Source organism: Petaurus breviceps, unplaced genomic scaffold (assembly GCF_028583685.1).
Source record: "Petaurus breviceps papuanus isolate PSGF00001 unplaced genomic scaffold, PetGlider_PUasm1.0 355, whole genome shotgun sequence".
In the NCBI taxonomy this organism is placed as follows: Eukaryota; Metazoa; Chordata; class Mammalia; order Diprotodontia; family Petauridae; genus Petaurus; species Petaurus breviceps.
The window spans coordinates 2864633-2884981 of record NW_027186289.1 but is presented as its reverse complement, the minus strand read 5'-3'; the positions used below and the strand labels follow the sequence as shown (position 1 = coordinate 2884981).

The 20349-nt window shown below is 47.8% G+C and overlaps 1 protein-coding gene and 1 pseudogene across 1 annotated transcript in view; both read right to left on the bottom strand.

The window, feature by feature from the left end:
- LOC138168177 (KRAB domain-containing protein 4-like) overlaps window positions 1-20349 on the bottom strand; it is a 367151-nt gene that overhangs the window by 52897 nt on the left and 293905 nt on the right. The window lies entirely within an intron of this gene.
- Window positions 1-20349, bottom strand: part of LOC138168204 (zinc finger protein 850-like) — a 63567-nt pseudogene that overhangs the window by 10548 nt on the left and 32670 nt on the right.

The following is a 20349-nucleotide window of genomic DNA, read 5'->3' as shown; positions in this document are numbered from 1 at the left end:
TTTCTGAACAATCAGAGAATTTATTGGGTTTTTCCCCACTTGTTGAGATTTCCAAGAAGTTACCACCCTTCCCTTTTCTTTAAGTCTCACGATTCACAGTTCTTCATTGCACCGTATTTATTCTTAGTGTGGCCAATCTCTACCAGAAGATCCTTCACCCCCATTGCATGATGCCACGGACTCTGAACCTGCACTGAAGCAAAGAGCTCAGCTCACACCTCTCACTTCTCGCCTGGCTCCGCCGCTCTGGAACGTTTCTCACTTGCTTCTCCACTGTCTCAGGACCATCTCCAGCTTGTGGTGCTCTCCCTCACCCCACACTCGAGGCCACTCTTTTGGGACTCATGGCCTAATTCTCGACCATGACCCACCCTCCCTCATTCTGGCAGGAGCTCCTGGGGGGCAGGGATTGTCTTTTTCTGCATTTGAATTCCCAGTGTTAGGGAGATGCCTGGCATATAGTTGGTGCGTAAGTGCTGATCACTGACAATTGAGGCCCTTTGGGCTAAACCAGATACCTGACACGGAACAGATCCAAAGAGGAACTCCCCATCTTTCCCCCACTTGTCCTCCCCACTTACTGGCAAAGGCAGCACCATCCTCAAACTCGTAACTAGGGCATCATTCCTGGCTCCCATCTCTTCTCTCCCTTAGCCAATCTGCTGCCAATTCTGTCCACGTCACTAATACACCCCCTCCTCTGCTGGAAATGCAACCACCTTAGTGCAGACCCATATGGCCTCATCCTTAGACAGCAGCCTGCAGGTGGGGCAGACACTCTGCATTCCAATGGATCATCCACAGAGCCAAGACCCCAAACTGCTGGGCCTGCCGTGTTACCCTGTCACCTCCAGGATCATCACGCCCTAGACATCTTATTCCCCACCACGGGGTCTCTTTGAACCAAGGACACTGGTTTCCTCTCACCCTCATCTCTGGGCTCTAGACATTTTCTCTGGATTCCTGACTTGGCTGGATCTCTCCCTCCTCATTTCCGTCCCCTGGATGCCTTCAAGTCATAACTAAAATCCGTCTTCTATAGCAAGCCCTCCCTATCCCCCTCTTAATTCTCCACTTTTCCTTCAGCTAATTATTTCCTATTAAATCCTAAATATTCATTACTTTGTATATATGTGTTCATATGTTGTTAACCCTATTAGACTACAAGCTCCTTGGAGGAAGGGATAGCCTTCAGGGGACTGATTTATCCAAAAAAAAATTTTTTTTGGGAGGCAGTTCTATTATCATCACCATTCTTACAGAGAAGGAAACTGAGGTAGAGGCTAATAGTTAACTTTTTTCCCTGTTTTTTGTTGGAGTTAAATGACTTGCCCACAGTCACATAGCTAGTTTTTTTGTGTGTATTAAGTGTCTGAGGCTGGATTTGAACTCAGATCCTCCCGACTCCAGGACCAGTGCTCTCTATTCACTAAGTCACCTAGCTGCCCCATAGTTAATTTTTAAACATATATAATTTCAACATTTCCCTTTCAAAGATGTTTGCATGGGTCTTTCTGAAACTCCTTTTGATCATTTAACACAAAAAAAAACTAGTCGTGTGACCTTGGGCAAGTCACTTAACCCCAACTGCCCTCCAAAAAGCAAAAAAAAAAAAGTCCCATTGAGCACTGGCCCTGGAGTCAGGAAGACCTGAGTTCAAATCCAGCCTCAGACACTTGACACACTTACTAGCCGTGTAACTTTGGGCAAGTCACTTAACCCTAACTGCCCTCCAAAAAGCAAAAAGAAAATGTCCCTTTTCTGGCTTAAGGACCCTATCTGATGTTCCCCAAAACTCCACTGGACTCTTTCTGGGTCTGTGAGCTCCAGAAGAAAGAATACATACACATACACATACACACACACACACACATTCACAGATACACAAATACACACATACATGCATAAGTGACCTCTGAAACTGATGGGCCCACATGTCCATCACCTCCCGAGGTCACTGCCAAAGATGTGTCTGGCTACATCTTGTGCTGCCCAACTCCGGCCGTCCTGAGCACAGACCCTGTCAATTCTGGCAACGGGATCAAATGAGGTAATATTTATATGGCTCCTGGCACACAGCAGACAGCATGGAACCAGCCCCTCAACCCTTTCCAGTCTCCTTACACCTTGGCCCTCTTCTCTCTGACGCAGAGACACTGGCCTCCTGGCTGATCTTTGACCCAGCCCCTCCAGCCCCTGACCCTTCCCCCAACGGCAGTCTCTCAGTCCTTCCCTGCAACTGGGCCTCCTGGCCTGTTCACATCTCAGCTAAAATCTCACTTTCTGAAAACAAGTTTTTCCTGATTTCTGACCCTGCCAGAGCCTTCCCCCTCAGGGCAGCAGGGTCCTGTACAGAGTTTGTCTGGACACAGCTGCTGACATGTCCTCTCCCCATTAGACTGGGAGCTCCTTGAGGGTAGGAACTGATTTTTCCCCTTCCTTTGCAACCCCAGTAGGTTGACACAGCATTTGGCCCAGAGGACCCAAGACCTAAGAAATGGGAAATGGGAGATTCTGAGAGGCCTGGAAAGGCTTGTGTGGCCTGAGGCAGGAGGACATGAGCAGGACAAGGGGGACAATTTCTGCTCTGCCAACAGCCTTCCCAAGGACAACCAATGTCTGGCAAGATGAAGCTTCCTTGGCTCTCTGGGATTCCAGGTTTGCTGGGCTGGTCAGGGCTGTGGGTGGACTGCACTCACCTGGGAGGAGGGTCTCTGGGTCCCAGGGGCCATTCCCTCTGGCTCCAGGCTTTAGTCCTCTGCAGACTGAGCTGGGGAGGGACAAGACAGGGAGGGCAGAGGGGGGACACTGTGTCTTTGCCTTCTCTTCTGAGGCTGGATGCAGACCTACCTGGAATTAGAGGGTGAGGTCTCAGAGGAGTTACCCGGCCCTGCCTCAGGGGAGATCCTCCACCACCAGAGGGGAGTGGGAGGCAGGCTTGGAAATGAACTTGGTCTGAACAGGAAGCCGCTCTCTTCCTCCTACCCAAGGCAAGAGGCAGAAAGGGCTTGGGATCCCAGGTGGGATGCTTCAGCGACCCCCGAGCCACAGCGTGAAATAATGAAGCTTGGCCACCTGTGACCCAAAGGTAAAGGCAGGGGTGGCCCCCCAGGACTTCTGGGATGCAATGGGGAGCCTTGAGAAGAAGCAGGGGCAGGAGCCGGGCCTGGGAGGGAGGCAAGCTCACAGTATACCCGGCCAACACTCACCAAGGCTGGAGGATGAGGCCCAATGGAAAAGGCAGCCAGAAGTTGGGGACAGGGGCAGCTTCTCACTCAGACCTCCCTGGGTCCTGAACGTGCAGAGCTGGCTTCCACAAGACAGAGAGATCTCAGCTCCAAGAGAAGGCAGAGTGATCTTACTTCCAAGGGAAGAAGAGAGATCTCTGCTCCAAGGGGCAGTATAAAGACGGATCAGAGCTCCAAGGAAAGAGGGCTGAGAGATCTCAGGTCCAAGAATTCCTGCCTCCAGCCTGCAGTCTGGGAGGGTCCCAGGAGCCCCGCCCTCACCAGCCCTCTGGCCCCCCAGGATGGGCCCTTTCCTCCAATCACACCCAGGGCCAGGACCACCGGACCAGTCTACCTCTCCTGCTGAAGCCCTGCCCTCCATCACGTGAAGAGCCCGGGCCACTGGAATGACCCTTCTTCCCCTCTGCCCTCCCCCCCAGGCTTCCAAACTCCACCCCAGGGCTCATATTCCAGCTGGGCCCCAGCTCCTCCTCCCCTTCCCTGCTCTGGGGCTCAGACCCTCCTCCTTCTCAGCCTCGGCCTTTCCCAGCTTTGCCCCTGCTCCTCTCTTCCTCTTCCTCACAAGGATATGCCCACCCTCCAGCCCTGCTGCTCCCCCCAGGTGGCTATCCCTGCTCTCCCTACAGCCTGGACCCCAGACTTGCCCAGCCTGGCCTGACTCTCCTCCAGCCTGGAAGCATCTGCCAGCTCGGCCTGTCTCCATTCTTGACCTGCCATGTGTTTCAGTCATGTCTCCATTGGGGGTTTTCTTGACCGAGATACTAGAGTGGTTGGCCATTTCCTTCTCCAGCTCATTTTACAGATGAGGAGACTGAGGCAAACAGGATTCAGTGACTTGCCCAGGGTCCCACAGCTAGGAAATGTCTAAGGCCAGATTTGAATTTAGAAAGAGAAGTCTTCCTCACTTCAGCCTCATACTCTATCCGCTGAACCACCTAGCTGCCCAGAGCACTAAGGGGGCCTTTCCCTCTACCCTGTTATTCTCCCCTGTGAGACATTCCCTTCCTGGAAGGATCCTATGGGAGAGCTGCAGCAGGCAGGGAGTCAGGACAGCCGGGTCCCAGGGCACATGTTACACCATGTGACAAACTTCCTCTCTTCTGCCCATTTACAAATCTCCACATCTCCCTCTAAGAGCAGGGGCCTGGCTGCTACGAAGTCCTCTCCCTGGCAGGTCCCACTATTTCCCTTTCCACCCCTCAACACCTGGGTCCCAACGGCAAAGGGAGAGGTGCAGAAAGCTGGGCATGGGGCACAAAGATGGCAAGAGCTAGAACGGAGGCCAGAGAAGGACTGAATGAATGTGGAGCTGCAGTCGGGAGTGGGGTGAGCTCAAAACCTATGGAAGGGATCCTTAATGATCCTTCTGGTGTATATATATATATATATATAAATATATATATATATATATATATATATATATTTTTTACAAAAGCAAAGACAAGCCCCCACCCTCCTAGACCTTATCTTACTGTGGGAAGTGGCGGGCAGACCTCAGGGCACACACTGATGCATCATCCAGGTTTGGGAGCAGAGTGAGACATCACCTGGATTCTTGTTCCCTCAACCGGAGAGGAAAGGGAAAGGCTGGGAATGAAAATGAAGCCCACATGATGAGCACAGCTACCTATCACACACGTATCCACACAGGCACACATGTCCCTCACTAGTTTCTGTATCTTGGATCCGCCAAACCCTTTTCAGAGAAATTTTGTTACCACGCTTTTTTCCCATCTGACCACTTTTCTTAGATCCCTCAAGGTTTTCTGTTCAGAAGCTTTTCAGTGTCAAGTAATCGATTATTATGCCTTTTAGCTTTTGTAATTACCTCAGACTCAGGCTGGTTAAAATGTCATCTCCTCCCCTTAGCTGGGAGAAGTTTAGGGTCTATTTCTCTTCTAATTTTTTTTGCATAATATGCCCTTTAATATTAGGGTTGCACATCCATTTTGAACGGACTATGGAGTGTGGGGAAAGGTGTTGATCTAAGCCTACTTTGGAACAGGCTGCTTTCCAGCTTTCCCAGATTTTAGCACATCAGTAGTTTTTCCACAGGAAATTTGTTTTCTTATCAAACACTGAATCTCCCTTCTGAATTTTCCTTGTCTAGTCTTTCCCATTTATCTCTCTCTCTCTCTCTCCCTTTACCAATTTCACAGTTTTGATGATAACACCAGCAGCCGGAGACCACACAGTGTAAGGACCACATGAGAGAAGCTACAAAAGTCTGAGCACTATCCTTAACATACAGTAAGTCTTACATAAATCTCAGTTATTATTACCACCATTTTAATTTCTTTATACTTTTATTCCTCTTGCAACTTTTGGTTAATATTAACCTCACCTGACCAAAACCTTTCCCAAAGAATGTGAAATTTTACTGAGTTGTAACTATTTCTTTAAGAAAAAATCAGAGAAAGCATCTCAACTGTCCCTGACTCCTTGGCTACATGTAAATCTTCCTCCTCAATCAGCTTATTTGGGAACCCTCTAAATGCAGTTTGATCTGCAATCTGATTTCATTTGCCTATAGAGTTTGTTTCCTTAAGGGATGGATGAAAGTATATCTCTGATATACTTAACCTCACCTGACCAAAACCTGTCCCATGGAATGTGAAAATTTACTGAGAGCCTTAAACATTAATTAGAGAAATCAGGAGAAAAACCTGTGACCCCCAAATTCCAACCCAATGCGCAATAAAAGGCATGCCAAGCATTTTCAATTTATTAAGGAGTTCTGGGAGTCCCTAATTAATTGGGTCCAAGCTCCTCCTCAAGATCAGGGACCCTTCCCCGTGGGTGCTTGCTCATGACAGGCTAACACTAAAAGCAGGGAAAATGATATGATTGGTTGAAGGGCTTGTCCATCAATCATAACCACTTTCTCAGCAGGCTTTTGAGTCATTAACTGCAGGTTTTACCTGGTAAAGGCATTCCACTTGCCACCTCATAGAGGAAACCTAACATCCAGTGTTTGGGTTAGTGGTCATCCTAAAGCATAAAGAAAGTTGCAATGGAGCCATGAGCATTCCTAAGGATGAGGGGTATCGATGTTGCAATCAGCAAGCTTCAGAATTAAATGTAATGTGTTTTTCTGTAACAACAGTCATGTGATTTTTGTCCTAAAATCTACAATAATATCATTAATATATAATAGCACTATCACTAATACATAAGAGGTTATCTGGTCCTTAGATAATGTCTTATCCTAACAGCATTAACATACACAAGTAACTTAATCAATTCACTAATATAATTACTGGTATTCATCAAATCACATGAACTGAAAGATCTGGGGGTTCCCTGGTGACTGACACACACAGAGGGCAGTGCTCTACAGGCAATGCCCAACAGCAGGGCAGGCTTGGGGGGGACAAAAACCCAGCGGGGGCAGTCCCCTTCACTAAGGCTTCCAGGTGGCACAAGGATCAGGAGACTTTGTATACTACTGGCCTGCTCCCACTGGCCACTTCACATTCAGCAGAGCATCAGCTGTTAGATGTCACCGGCATCCGTGTGCTCATGGCACGGTTCTCAGCTGATCTCAACTCTAAAGGCAGGCTGGTTTTCCTAGAAGGGCTGGTTACCTGCACAGGTCCCTCCAGGTATTTCCACTATCACCCTTTCATAAAAACATCTCAATACAATTTGGGCCTCGTTGTCCTCCTCCCAAGTTAGTTGCCCCGAATCTCAGTCACAATCCTGTTTGCCAGCAGATGAGTTCTTTGCCCAAGTTTCACGGCTGATTCACACAGATGAATTCATCTTAGGAATGCTTGTCTTACTCCAATCACAACAAAAGAGACCGTAAGTTACTCTCCTCTAAGAGAACTGCTGGTTCCAAAACTCTTTTAACAGAAAATGTTTCTGATTTATCCTCACTAAATAACAGATTTATATCTTGGTCCCACAAACTGCTGAAACATTGTCTAATTGTTCCCATAACATTTCAAGGACTTTATTGCATACATGGACAGGTGGATAAGCCCAAACACTCATTCATTAGTAGTCTAGGATATGGAAATGACTGTGATTTCAGGCTGAATAGTTTAGCTCTTATATATCTGTATCTTCTTACAATAACTAAGTGCCTATGAAAGATGTCATCTACTGACCACCTGCCATACTTATAGACATCTGCCAGAGGCAGAAAAAGGACATAGTTGTAGTAAGGGGGAAATACTTCCCCACTTAACGTCCATTTCAGGAAACAGCAAACATAGGCAGCCAATGGTACTGACAAAAATGTCACCGAATTCTTGGAATTGTAGCCAGGTGGAAAAATTTTCCATTCAAGAGGAAATGCTACACTGAGGAAATCGGGTCAGGACAGTCCTACCTCAGCCCCTCCCCCCACCTTCCCTCGAGACAAAACTCCACCTGAAGTAGTCTGCAGATGTCTCTCCACTGGCTGCTAGCCTCAGAGATCACTGGCTCAATAATACTTCTAGTGATCAGACCTGGAAACACTCAGTCCTCAAACCTCTTATTAAATCATAAGAATTTTACATTTTAAGGCAAAAGGCACTTGTTACAATTTTTCAGACTATCACATTTAACAACTCAAAAAGGATAATTTAGGAAAACTTCACATAGCAGCGTCAAAACTTCACAAATTTCATCTTTCCGTGTAGGTCTGCTACACAGAATAAATCAAAGGGGGGAGAACAGGAGGCCATTTCAAATGGGTTTCAAAGCATCGAGTCTTAAAGAAAGTTCAACTGGGCCAGACCTTTGAAGGTGGCATGGATGGGATGTGGAACTCAGGAGTAACACGAAGATTAAACTACACTTGAAAGAGAACAGAATCAGTAAGACAAGTGTCTGTATCAGTCTATGTAGGCAGGTGGGTCATACGAGGCACAATTTCCTTAGCAAGAGCTTTGATCACAAGGGGAGCTACGGCTTTAGAACTAGGGAATGATTCAACCATGGTCAACGATGACAAGACAAATGCTTGCAATGACTTGCCTTGGGCACATTAATAATATTTTTCTGTAAGGGCTCAAAAGGGTTGTAAGCTAACGGACACCCACCAGAGGCAGCTCTAAATGCAGCCTGACTGAAAGTCTGGCGAGCTGGACAAGTGTTTGTTGGGTAACCTGCCACTAGGGTGGTGCCTAGAGCTTAACTGAGTCTATGAGCCCTTGTGTGCCTACGTGGCGCCCTTTAAAAAGGCACATGGGGTGATGGAAACTCTAGGGGAAGAACGGCTTGTCTTCCTCAATCACCCAGACCCAAGAGACCTGGTCCTGCTTCAGCTCAGCAACACAGTAGGGACCAGGATGCTACTGCCTTAATAAGCATCAGGACCTGTATCCTGGCTTATATTTATTTAACTTAACTTGTACATCTCTCTACTGTGGCTGGGAGAGGGCCTTGTTCATCAAAGGACAGTGCTGCAGAACGTCACAATACCCTGTCACGAGGGCTGTTAAAGTCTCCTAACTCACAAAGCCCTTAGAAAGGGACTCTCATTCTCTTCTCCCAATGGTGAGTTACTATTATTATTTCCTAATTTTTAAAACAAAATATGCCATATTAGACAAGTAGTTTTCAAACATACAGTAATATTATATAATAGACATTTATAATCTAGCAGTTTTCAATTTTAAAAGAGGAAGTTGCCTTAACAGCTTTTCTTTACCCTTCATAATACAAGAGAAAATTTAGCATCGGATATCATGTATTTAAAATTTATCACCAATCAGGTTATATTTAGTCAAATGCATCTCAAATTTATCAATTCCTAGAAAGTCGTTTATCTCATCTTATTCCTGGCACTTCCGTCATAATTACATCTTAAAAGTTTATACAGTACTTACCACAAGCCAGGCTTTTCTAGGTCTTAAAAACTACTATAAGGAATTTCAAAGGCCTGCTTTCAGTAGTACTTTCAAATGTTTCGTCTATGATTTTTCAGTTATAATTTGAATTTCTGAAATATATCAACAAATTTGTTAACATCCCATGCCAATTAATTACCAATTAAAGTACCTTTAAGTGAGAGAGCATTTTTTGTCCAATTGAATTCCTACAATGTCTGAACATTAGGGCACTTGTCCTTTCCACATGCCAGCCAATGTGCTTTTCTCCCCAAGACCCTGGGAATGAGGTGTAAATATGTGATTATCCCCTTGTATATACAAAGACTGATGGAATTCTCTCTTTTACTACAATTACAAAATTTTCAACCCAATCACTTCTTGGCTTATATTTACTAGAGGTAATAACTAAATCTCACTTTTCACAAGGATTCATTGTTTTTAGTTGGCTCACATTCAAAAAACTCATGGTGACACTCTCAGCCATTACTGCTTCCTTATTCTTGGAATCACCCAAAAAGCCAAATAAATTCCTTCACATTTTCTAAATTAACAATTACTTAGCATAACTCTCTAAACCAGAGCAAAGACACAATCTTTTCTCTGTTAATCAGTTAGTTAATGCGCATTTGTTAAACTTCAAAGTCTGACTAGTGCTGGTCTAGGGTCCCCAGGATTCTCTCTAGGAGAATGTTCTCCACTGCTAAGAGAGATTCTCTCATTTGTAGAAGAAATGGTTCCCCTTCTTTGCCTAAAGAGGACCAGTCCTATTTGCACTAATTTCTCTACTCGCTGTCTGAGGGACTACTCTGTATGAGACAAAACACCTTCCCCTGTCTTTTGGGACTCTCCCGTTCAAAAGAATGGCAGTATCTGGGAGCTCTCAGTGAAAACTCCAACCACTCTTCCAGTCCCACCTCGTTTTTCTAAGGGCGAGGAATTAGGCGTCCCTGTTCAAGAAGTCAAGTGGTTCAACCTCTGGTCTCTGCCCTTTAGGTGTAGTCTTGGTATCCTAATGGGCTCCCTTAAAAAGAGACCAGTTTCCTGAACATCTCCAGCAGTCCTGCTGACCCCGAATGGCTTGTGGTAGTCAAATGGCTTTGTGGCCAAGCCAGTTTCCTCCGAGGGTTGCAGATACCTCTGGAAGTCTAGTCACAGGCTCTGGTTCACAAGTGCAAGGAGACCCCAGGTGTTCCCTACCATGGACAGTGATTTGGCTTATGCCTACTCAGTGGTCCCGGCCTACAATCGTAACAGGTGTTCCAGAGGGCAGCCCGTGCTTTTCAGACTGCAATCATAACCTCCAAGTGCCTTGAGCATCCATTTATGGAGCTAGGCAGCCTCCTGAGGGGGCGCACGGTTCCCCCACTGGCAACTGAGTTGACTGGTATGGTCAGGCCCTAGTACTAGTGCCTCAGTTATGACTAAAGGCTAAAGTAGTGTCTTTACACATAGAACCAGAGCCAAATTCCGAGTTAAGGAAGATAAGATTTGGAAAAAAAAAAAAAAGCTTTATATTAGAATCAAATTTTTAGTAAGTCCCCATAGCTGAACCTGTAAGGGGCAAACAAAGGAAGTCCTGCAGAGAACCAGAGCCAGCAGGCTTCCCAGACCTCGATGTCTGTCAATCAATACAGATTCCAGACTGGCAGAAAAGGGAGAGTGAAGCTACTGTTGCAAAGCCAGTATGTGGTTTCTCTAGCCCCGCTTTTCCAAAAAGAAAAAAAGGGGGAGCCCGTTTGGTGGACGCTTAACAATCGATAGCTATTTCCTACAGCTTTTCAGTTTCAGTGGGTCCTTTAATGGGTCCATCATGGAGGGCAGTCTAACGGAGCCTAGAGTCTGTGTCTTGAGTCCCACCCAAGCTGCCAGAATGTGACCCCAAAAGTCCACCACAGCACTCGAAGTGCTTTCCATTTATTAGGGAATCCAGGGGTCCCTAATTAACTGAGCCCAAGCTCCTCCTCCTCAAGACCAGTGACCCTTCTCCTCAGGGGCTACTCTCATATACTTGGGAGAGCACCAAAAACAGAATGAGCACACAGCTTCATAGCTGGTTAACACCAGAAGCAGGAAAAACACTCTGGCTGTTTGAGGAGTATGTCCATCAATCATGATCACTTTCTTAGACGGCTTTTGAGTCATTAACTGCAGGTTTTACCCAATAAAGACAATCCTCCCACATCCAGTGTTTGGGTCAGCGGTCATCCTAGGGCATTAGGAAAGGCCACAATGGAGCCGTGAACATTCCTAAGGGTGTGTGTGTGTAGGGGGGTGGTGGGGGCAGGTATTGATGCAGCAATCACCAAGCTTCAGGGTTAAATTTAACATGCTTTTCTGTAACAAGTCATATAATTTTATCCTATAATCTACAATAACATCATCAATACATAACAGCACTATCACTAATACATAAGAGGTTATTTGGTCCTGACATACAGAACTCTTATCCTAACAACACTAACACACATAACTTTTTTTTCCTGCCCCCACCACTTAAATAGTATTCTATTGTTTCCAATTACATGCAAAGATCGTTCTCAACATTCACTTTCATAAGATTCTGCATTCCAGATTTTTTCTTTCCTTCCTTCCCCCCTTCCCAAGATGGCAAGCACTCTGATGTAGACTATACATGTACAATCATATTAAACATATCTCCACATTGCATTAACTAACTTCAACTTAATCCTATCCTGCTTAAGTCACGAATACAGTCACTGGTGCCCAACAAATCACGATGATTCATCCTCACAAATCTCGACTGCCCTGACTCCTTGGCATTGTGCACACCTTCCTCCTCCATCAGCTTATTTGGGAGTCTTCACCTAGCCTCCTTTACCTACAGAGTTTATTAGCCAAGGTTTACTCCTTAGGGGAGGTATGAGATCACGACTTGGCTTGACTAAGCTTGTTCCACTTTTACGTCACTAAAGGAAGCATGGAATTATGGATCCACCTTCTCTCCCAATTTTGTGCATTGCAATATTTAAAAGAATGATGTCACCATGATATAACTTTGCTTATAAAAAGTCTTGTCAGAATCATCATGATGGTTGGAGGCCTGAAACTGCGTCAGCACATTCGTAAGAGCTCTGTGATCTCTGCATTGTGCTAAGTAGATATTTGGCAGCAGTGACTCCCCGGCTCCTAGCCCTGACCCAGTACAAGACACTCCTCTAAATCTTCTCAAGAAAAGATCAACTTTAACATTTCTGTATTTAAGAGTGATTTGGAACATTTTTCCTATGACTTTAGAAAGCTCCGATTTCTTCTTCTGAAAATTGTTCATATCCTTTAACCATTTATCAATTGGGGAATGACTCATATTCTTATAAATTTGACTCAGTTCTCCATATATTTGAGAAATGAAGCCTTTATCATAAACACCAGCTGTTAAAAAAAATTCCCCAGTTTCTGCTTTACTTACTTCTAACCTTGCCTGCATTGGTTTTCTTTGTACAAAATCTTTTTACTTTAAATTGGTCAAAATTATCCATTTCACACCCTGCAATGAATGCTCTTTCTCTCGTGGGTCATAAATTCTTCCCTTATCCATAGATCTCTCAGGTAAAGCATCCCATGCTCCCCTAATCTGCTTAAGAGATCATCATTTATTTCTAAATCATGTCCCATTTTGACCTTATTTTGATATATACATTGAGATGTTGGTCTATGCCTAGTTTCTGCCAAATGGCTTCCAAGTGTTTTTAATAGGAATGAGTGCTGTATTTTGTCAGTGTTTTCCTGGCATAAATGCCACTCGGTCACAAAGTCTGGTCTGATTTCACATCACTCCCTTCACATTCTTACTTGACACTGAAAAGCTTCTGCACAGAAAACATTGAGGGATCTAAGAAAAAAAAAAAAAGTGGTTAAACAGGAAAAAATCCTTGTACCAAAATTCCTCTGAAAAGGGTTTGGCACATCCAAGACACAGAAACAAATTACATCTCTACATACATGCCTTGTATACATAGCCATGTGGACACGTGTACTCATTATTTTGGCTTCATTTTCATCCCCAAATTTTCCAATCCAGCTAACAAAAATCAAGCTGAAATCCCACTCAGCCCCGCCCCCAAACTGGATGAATGAATGATGTGTCAATCTACATCCTAAGGCCCCACTCCCTAGCCCACCACTTCCGTTTGCAAGAGAAGATCCGGGGGGGGGGGGGGGGGGGGGGCCCTATCTTCACTTTTGTTTAAAAAAAAACAAAAAAGATCCTAAAGGATCCTATCCAAGGGTTCTGAGCTGCCTCCACCCCAACAGCACCCCTCCCCCATTCAGTCCTTCTCTGGCCTCCATTCTGGCTCCTGACATCCTTGTGCCCCACGACCAAGATGCCCAGCTTTCTGCACCTCTCCCCTGGCCGTGAGGACCCAGGTACAGCCCCCTCCCCAAGAACTTTGACAGTTCAATCAGATAGCCGGCAAGTCCCTACTCTTAGAGAGAGGGGTGAAGATCTGTGCAAGTGGAAAAAGGAGGTTTGTAACTTATGCTTTAATATATGCCCTGGAACCCAGGTGTCCTGACTTCCTGCCTCAGCACCCCTGTAGGATCCAGCTGGCTTCCAGTGGGACAATGTCCCCAGGGAAAGAATGAGATAGAGGGAAAAGACCCCTTAGTGTGGAGGTGGGCTGTGGCAGGTCAAGAATGGAGACAGGACAAGGTGGTCAATGTATCCAGCCTGGACGAGAGTTAAGCTGGGGTGTGCGAGTCTGGGCTCCAAGCTGCAGGGAGGCCTGGGGGGGTGAGGGCATCGGCTGGCAGAACCAGGAGGGCTGGAGGGTGGGCATCTCCTTGTGAGGAAGGAGATGGGTGTAGCAGGGGCAGAGCTGGAAGAAGGCCAGGTGATTCTGCAGAGAAGGAGGGTCTGAGCCCCAGAGCAGGGTAGTGGTGGAGGGATGGGGAAGGAGGAGCTGTCAGAGAAGACCAGGCCTGTGGGACGGGCCCAGGTGGAAGAGGAGCCCTGGGGTGGAGTCTGGAGGCCTGGGAGGAGGGGGGAGGGGGGGGAAGAAGGGGCCATCCCAGTGGCCGAAGCATTCCACAGTGACAGAGGCAGGGCCTGAGCTCCTGGGCCTAGGTGTGATTGGAGAAAAGGGCCCATCCTGGGCCTGGGCAGGGTGGGGCTTTGGGGACTAGGGCCTCCTGAAAACCATGTCTGAGATCCCTCTGGCTTCTTCCTTGGTGGGCCCAGGTAGATCTGAGCGGTGATGCTCCCCCAACCTTGCTTCTGCTTGCTGCCCATTCCATTGGGCCTCATCATTCCCCTCTGACCTCTTGGTGAGTGTCCTCAGCTCTGCCAGGAGCAGACCTCCCTCCCAGGCCTGGCTCCTGGGGCTGCTTCCTGCCCCTGCTTCATGTCAAGGTTTCCTTCATATCCCAAAGGTCCTGGGTATTTCTTTACTCCAGTTTTACCATTGGGCAGATGCCCCACTTTTGTATGGCACCCATACTATCACTGAGAGGGAGAGCTCTGGGTCAGGGGTCACTAAGGCTCTGCCTGGTCTCATCCCATCTGGGATCCCAAGTCCCTTCTACCTCTTGGCTCTGTAGGAGGATGGGGGAGGGCCATGAGGCTAAAGGGAAGGAGTTAAAAGAGGGTGTCCAGGCCAAGCTCACTTCCCAGCCTGACCCTCCTACTCAGGTGGACCTTCTCCTCTGAGGGAAGGCCGGGGCTTTGTGACTCCTCTGAGAGCGCCCCCTGTCATTCTGAGCAGATCAGCACCCAGCCTAGGAAGAGAAGGCAAAGATAAAGTGTCCCCTCCCCAGCTCAGTCTGCAGACAACCAAAGGCTAGAACCAGGGGCAATGGCCCCTGGCACCCAGAGACCCTCCTCCCAGGTGAGTGCAGTCCATCCCCAGCCCTGACCAGCCTCAGCAAACCTGGAATCCCGGAGAGTGTCCTCCTGCCAGATTCAGGCTGTCCTTGGCAGGGCTGTCTGCAGAGCAGAAATTGGCCTCCTGCCTCAGCCTTCCCAGTTCTCTGAGTCCGTCTCATTTCCCATTTGTTAGGTGAAGTCAATAGGCATTTAGAATGTGGCTCCTCTGTGCCCAGCACCATGCTGACCTGCTGGGGATGCAAAGGAAGGTAAAGAAAAACCAGTCCCTGGCCTCCGTGAGCTGGCAATCTAGTGGGAAGAACATATGCCTGTAGCTGTGTCCAGACCAGCTCTCTACAGTATGGGGGGGGGGGAGACTGCAACATTGTCAGGGACCAGGAACTGTGAGGGGGCAGGACATGCCAAGCAGGAGCTAGCCACTGGGAGGGCCCAGGGTCAGGGGATGGAGGGTCTTGGTCAAGGATCAGCCAGGAGGCCAGGATCCCTGGGGCAGAGAGGAGGAGGGCAGGATGGGAGCAAGGTATGAGATGACTAGATCCAGGCTTGGGGGATGCCCCCACCCAAGTAAGAAAAGATCTGCAGACACGGCCACACTCTTGGAGCCAGTAGAATGCCTCTCCCCTCACTCTCCTGGACCTTGATCCCCAGTGGGCCAGAGTCTGGAGGCCGATGCACATTACTTATTCCTCATAAATAATCTGTCAGTGTCATTCTTGCAAATCACCTCAATCTCTGGGTTTGAGTCCAGGCCATAAGATGACACATATCCCCGTGACAGCTCATTTCTACATAAAACTAGGTATGAAAACTCAGGAACGGGTGTCGTTAACAAGGGAAAGCAATCTGAGAGCAAAGCTGAAGCCGTTCTGGCCATGACACGTCATGCCCGGGTCAGCTCGAGCCCTCAGTAAGACAGCAGCTGACCCTTCTTCCCAGCCCCACCCGCCTCGGCCCAGCCGGCCCGTGAGCACCGCCTTCATGCTGCCTCTAATGACCCTTGTGGTGAGGGGCACTCACACCACCACCCTGCCCTCCAGACTCTCAGACCTCAGTGATGGATCACACCTTCTCCATGTCATTGGGAGAACTTCCGTAGTAAGACACCTCCCCAACTTCTAGAACCCCAACCTGATTCTCGCTTCAAACAGAACCTGCTTTTCTGAACTGGGCTCTTACTGACTATGGCTCCAAGTGTCGGCTCTGACCCTCATAAAGGGGACGGGAGTTTGGGGCCAATGCCTTCTGGGCTTCCGCTTCCTCTTCTAAGTCGATGAGGTTGGACTAGATGAATTCTGGAGTCTCGTTGAGCTCTAAATCATGGGACTTTGGACATTTTAGGTGGCACTCCAGGATGTGGCTGTGGACTTCACCCAGGGGCCGTGGGGCCTCTTGGACCCTCCTCAGAAAGAGCTGTCCAAGGAGCATGCCCAGAACCTGCTCTCCCTGGGTCAGGAGCATGTCTTCTGCCAACTCTGGAACTACTCTCAAAGGGACTGCCTTCACTCACTCCCTAGGGTGCAGAATTTGCACATTTGTCAATCATTCAGGAGGCAAAAGTGCTGGTCTCTCGCGGGGGTCTTGTGGCCCGTGTTCCTGTGGAAGGTCTTTAAGAACATGACGGGAAGCCAGGACTTTCCCCTGCTGCTCCTGAAGCTGCCGCCTTGTCATTTTCTGTAGCTTCAGGTCAAAACCCAACCCCGCATTAGAGAACTTAGCCTTGGAGCTGATCTTAGAGACTTGTCTCGTCTGACCTCTCACTGCAGGGGATTTTGCCTGCACAACCTCTGAAACCGCTCATGCAGTTTTTCCTTGAAGATGGGCACCTGCCAAGGAAACCCTTCCTCTCTGGGATGGGCCTAGACTTTAGAAAGGTCTTCTTGTGAACAAGCATCCATTGGTAGCTCACTGTGTGTGATTCAACGATAAGGGGAGCTGAGGCCGTTTTCTAAGCAGGATGACCTTCATGAGCAGGGGCATGCTGCCTGCCAGCAGAAGGGTCCGTGGCTCTGCCATTGGCAGCTCCCCGTCTGCAGATTTTGGGGAACCAGAACAAAGAATGGGGCAGGGAGATGCACTGTGGGACTGAGGACAAGTGACTGGGTACAGAGCTGAGGTGCAGGGTTGGAAGCCTGGTAATGAGGACTAGCAACGAGCCGCTCCTTCTTCCCTGTGCCTAAGGAGTGCTGATTGTCTTGGAGCACTGGGAGGATCTCAGAGAGCAGAGCAGACATGTGGACACCCCCAAAGCATGGCTCGAGGCCCTAGAGAGAGGAGGTCCCAGACCCTGCTTTGACACGCATCCCTCAAGGACAGCTAGATTCCTGGAGGCAAGATGGGTCCGGGCTTGGCCGGAGAGCTGGGTTTTTAAAGCTAATCCATTCCAGAGCAGCTGAACTCTGAACTAAATTCAGAGAGAAAGAACCATGATGTAAGCAATCATGGGCCAACATCAATTAATTTTAAAGTGGATAAATAAGTAAATTATTCTGAATCCATTTTGTCTTCTCACTAGTAGAGCCAGTGAAGCCTTATTCTTCCTCCATTCTTTACTCAAATACAAACAAAGGAGGTGGGAAAATAAGGGAAGGCAATGAGAGTATGTTTGCCTACTGTGCATCAGGCACTGTGCTAAGTAATTTAGAAAGAGTCTCTCATTGGACACTCACACCTCTGTGGGTTTGGTATCACTGTTCCTAGTTTATAGCTGAGGAAACTGAGGCACACACAAGGGAAGGCATTTGCCTAGGAGCACACAGCCACTAAGTGTCTGGGGCTGGATTTGGAGTCGAGCCCCCCTGACTCCAGTCCCAGGGCTCTCACCACTGCACTACCAGCTGTCAAGGACTTCTAAATAATGCAGCCTATGGAGCGTGCCCATCCTTCTGTGAGAGGAGTGAACAAAGATGGATTTTCGCATTCCCAACTGAAGGCATGATCCCATGATGCCCACAATCAGCACCATGGAAACCATCCCTGAAAAGCCCTGGGAACCATCCTGTGGGCCTGGCGTGCATGTCCCCTTTCCCTGAAGAGGACCAAACTGCAAACTTCTCTCCATCCTCATGCTTTCTGTGCTCCCCATGCCCAGGGCTTGCAGTGGCCAGAGATCTGACCTCATATTTTCAGGAATGGATTCTGGAGCTAAAAGCAGATACATGAAGGGAGCTGTTATCATGATGCATTTATGTGTTCTGGTAATGGGAGTGCCAGCCTTGGGGACAGGAAGGACTGACTTGGAATTCCTTTTTAGATACTTTTAAGCAACATGATCCCGAGCAAGTCATTGAACCTCTGAGACTCAGTTTCCCCATCTGTAAAGTGAGGCGTTTGGACTCTATGCCTTTTCAGTTCCCTTTCAGTGATAAGTCTGTGATCCTCTAAGAAGTCATTGTTTGGAGCTTTGGGACATAGAACTCTCCTGAGGCTGTTCAATATGAACTCTTTCCTAGATTTTGCTCAAGTCAACACACATTTATTAAGTACCTACTGCATTCCAGCCCTGTGCTGAGCGCCAGGGGTACAAAGAGAAGCAGGGGACAAGCCCTGCTCTCAAGGGCTTGCCAGTCTAGCACCAAGACAACAGGCAGACCGCTCTGTAGAAACCCACTGCGTCCAGGAAAAAGTGGAGCTCCTCAGGAGAGGGAAGGCACTGAGGCTGAGGAGGACTGGAGAAGACTTATTGTAGAATGAGGGGTTTCAGGTGGGACGTCAGGGAAGCCAGAGCCAGCATGAGGGGCAGCCAGAGAAAACACGGAGCCTGGAGATGGAGTGTCCTGGTCCAGGAAGAAAGAGGAGGCCTGAGCCACTGATGACTGCACATGTGGAGGGGCAGTAAAGTGAAAGGAGGCTGGGGAGGCGGGAGAGAGGCTGATGATGGAGGGCTTGAACAGCCAGGCAGAGGATTCTGCATTTGACCCTGGGGATGGGGAGCCAGGGAAGTTTAGGGAGTAGGCAGTGACATGATGAGAAACGCATTTTAAGGAGATGCATTGGACATCTGGGTGGCAGCCTGAGTGGAAGGGGGAGAGTGAGGCCAACGTGCATTAACATCCCAGGTGTGAGGTGACTGAAGCCTGATTCAAGAAAGTGGCAGCTAGGAGACAAGGTGATGGAGGTGAGAGATGTTACAGAGGCAGAACAACTGGACCTTCCACAAGGCTGAATTGGGGGGTGGGGGCGTGAGTGTGTGAGAAATGAGGAGGAGGTGGCTGATAGGTCATAAGCCTGGACAATGGGGAGACTGGTGCCCTGGAGAGTAACGGAAAAGTAAGAAGATGGCAAGGTTGGGGAAAAAAGAATGAGTTTAGTTTTGGATGTCCTGGGAGGGGAACCAGAGGAAAGTGTTGTCACCAAACCCAGAGAGAAGAGTATCAAGGAACAGGGAGTGACGACCGACTGTGTCAAAGGCTACAGAGACACCAGGAGGCATGAAGACACAATCCAACAGTTAGGAGACTCGTGGTAACTTTGCAGCAAGCAGATTCAGTTGGACAGTGAAGTTGGAACCCAGAGTGAAAGAGTCTTGAAGAAAGGAAGAGGAAAGGAGTGTGAAATACCGTTTATAGATGACCTTCTCTAGGCATTTAGCTGTGAATGGAAGGAAAGGTAAAGGGCAAGATCAAACGGGGCTGAATGGACCACACAAGGCTTTCTTCAGGATTGGGGAAACAATCATTTTATTGATGGCATAAGTGAAGGAGCCAGTAAATAAGGAGAGATTGAAAATCAGAGAACAGTGGTGATGACACAAGAGAGAAAACTGGGGGAGAAGACGGGATGGAATGGGTTCATCTGTGCCTGGAAAGGGGTTTCTCTTGGCAACCATAAGGCTACCTCTTCATGTGAGACCAGGGTGAAGGAGGAAAAGAAGGCTCTGCTTTACATGAGATGAGAGAACTCTTGGGAAGTGTCAAGTGGGTGGAGGAACCAGACCAAGTGAGAGAGTGGGAGGAATGATAAGATCTGGAAAGTTACTGAGTAGGAGAGGGAGTCAGTTAAGGAAACATCAAAGGATTGCATTCTCTCAATGAGGATCCAGATGAGATCATTTTACCTAAATCTGTAGTGAATGCGGGCAGCCCAGCTTCATGGTTTTCTCTGTCTCCATTCAACACCATGTGGATAGGAATGAAGTCTACTCCTTACTTGGAAGCAGTAATCCAAGGCTGAGACTTGCACCAGTTATCAACCCAAGGTCTCTCTCCTGATTTCTCTGGCTCAGTCTTTCTCTCCATTTTCAGAAAATTGTTGGCTATATTTCTGGAGGTGACCACCCTAAAGTTAGGCAGTTGGGAGGTAGAGACTTCCAAGGCATCCAACAGAACCAGACCTTCTGGAAGCCTAGACGCCTTTAGTTCAGTCAGGTCTCATTGGGGCTGGAACTGGGCAAAGTCTATAATTGATAAGATATAAGATAGAGACAAAAACA